The 2296-nt window shown below is 36.2% G+C and overlaps 1 protein-coding gene across 1 annotated transcript in view; it reads left to right on the forward strand.

Annotated features, from left to right (window-relative positions):
- The first annotated feature begins 139 nt into the window (after positions 1-139).
- Positions 140-2296, forward strand: part of LOC106524713 (immunoglobulin superfamily containing leucine-rich repeat protein 2) — a 12832-nt gene continuing 10675 nt past the window's right edge. The window contains exon 1 of the mRNA XM_014018625.1: positions 140-374. The gene's annotated coding sequence lies outside the window, so the exon portion shown is untranslated. The remainder of the gene's footprint in view (positions 375-2296) is intronic.

Here is a 2296-nt window from a genome sequence, read left to right on the forward strand (position 1 = left end):
ATATATGAGTTTGTATGTAATGTATGAATATAATATACAAGTTTCACTTTTTAAATGGAATTACTGAAATAAATCTACTTTTTCATGATATTCTAATTTTATGACCAGCACCTGTATATTTTGTTTTCTCTCACCTCACAATGTGGGTCACTTCCCCTTTAATTTTTTTTTCCTCRGAAAACGTTCTGCGGTTCTGCTGCGAGCAGAAACAGAGGAGGAGGAGGAGAAAGAGGAGCAGGACGGATGCTTCATCAGGACGGATGTTGTCAGTCACAGACAGACTGACGCAGAAACTCTGCTTCAAACTCCAAACCTGTCTGTAGCTCATGTCTGCAAACAGCAAGTGACGCATTTTAAGATTTGTCTCCCATCAGGTGAGAGAGCTTCTTTATATTCCTGCATCATCATCATCATCATCATCATCATCATCATCATCATCATCATCAACAACAACAACCCAGAGCTCTTTTAGCAGAGATGAACTTTGGTATTTTTCCATCTGGTTTTACTGGCAGTCGTGATGTTTACAGACAGACAGAATGTCAGACGGTCAGTCAGTCAGACAGACAGTCAGTCAGACAGAAAGAAAGACAAACACAGTCAGAGAATCAGTCAGACAGACAGCCAGTCTGACTRTCTGTCTTTCTGACTGAAAATCAGTCAGACAGACAGTCAGAAAGACAGACACAGTCAGAGAATCAGTCAGTCAGACAGTCAGCCAGACATAAGCTGCTGTGACACAACCTTCAGTTTTTCTGCCTCTGTTTTAAACACACACTCCTGTCACTTCAGCAAAATATTTGTAGGCCACTTTTTAAAGACTAGACTTTTTTTTTCAAACCACTGAGTTTTTCTTCTATAATCTTGTTAATCACAATGTTTCTTTGTTGTGATGTCAGAAGAGGAAAAACTGCTGATAAACTCTAYCCAGCATGTTTTACTTGTTTTCCTGCTCTTCAGCAGGTCTTCAGAAGATTGTTAATCACTCATTCGTTCAAAACCAGGCGTCAAATCAGGGAAACATCTAAAAATCACTGCTTTAAATGTTGACCAACACCTCAAGAGCTTCTCTGAGCTTGATGAGACATTTTCAAAATAACATTGACTTAGTTTTATGGTTTTTTTTTTTGTTTTGTTTTTTAGTATTGCCTCTGGAAGCCATTGATTCTTTGCCATTTATTTGTAAATAATAAATCAGATAACGTGTATTATAACAGTGATTCTCAACCCTGGTCCTCAAGGACTGCTTCCCTGCATGTTTAGATGTTTCCCTGATTTGACACACCTGGTTTTGAATGAATGAGTGATTAACAATCTTCTGAAGACCTGCTGGAGAGCAGGGAAACAAGTAAAACATGCTGTATGGGGTACTTGAGGACCAGGGTTGGGAACCACTGCCCTAAAGCACTAAAGCACTAATAGGGAAACTAATTTCCTGATTAGAGCTTTAGGACTTTTGCTAATTTTAAAATGTATTAGTGGATTAGCACTTGCTAAATTTATAGGCTAAATTTAAAAGCACTAACTGAGGTCTATAAATGTTCTTGATCAATGTTAATCTTAACAGCTGAGGGTGAAAACTGTCACACATTTTGTTCATGTGTGTGTCCCTTATCGACCAGGTGACAATATATTGACACTATATGAACAAAAATACAGCTGTGGAATGTCAATGATAAGTCTTAATAGAGCAACATGATAATATGTGACTCATGTTGTCTGTTGAACAATGTTCATGGGTTGACAGGGTTATTTTAGTGTTTTAGAATTAGCTTTTGCTAAAACTTTCAGTGTGCTAGTGCTTTAGAATTAGGGGACCTAAATATTTGAGTTAGTGCTTTAGAATTAGGGGACCTAAATWTTTGAGTTAGTGCTTTAGAATTAGGGGACCTAAATATTTGAGTTTGTGCTTTAGGGCTAGTTGAACCAATTGTTACAACAGTGCTGCCCACCACTGATAAAAAGTATAAAAGTAGGTGGCAGACAGTAATAAAAGTGACTAAACTGAAGTTCACAACACTGCATTAAAACACGAGAGAAGCTCTTTTTGTTTTAAAAAACATTTTCTTTACACGTTTATAGAAAAAAAAACTAATTTCAAATTGTATATTGTAATACACTTTCAAGGAATAAAGGATTGTAGATCACAGAAAAATATTGATACAAATGTGTATTTCAGCCAACAGACATGTTGTGAAACTTGTTTCTCCAAACTGTTTTTAGAACAAGAAGCCAATGTTTTATCATTTGAGTTTATCTTCATTCAGATTAAAATATATAATTTTAAAATGTATCA

Source organism: Austrofundulus limnaeus, unplaced genomic scaffold (assembly GCF_001266775.1).
Source record: "Austrofundulus limnaeus strain Quisiro unplaced genomic scaffold, Austrofundulus_limnaeus-1.0 Scaffold197, whole genome shotgun sequence".
NCBI classification, from domain to species: domain Eukaryota; kingdom Metazoa; phylum Chordata; class Actinopteri; order Cyprinodontiformes; family Rivulidae; genus Austrofundulus; species Austrofundulus limnaeus.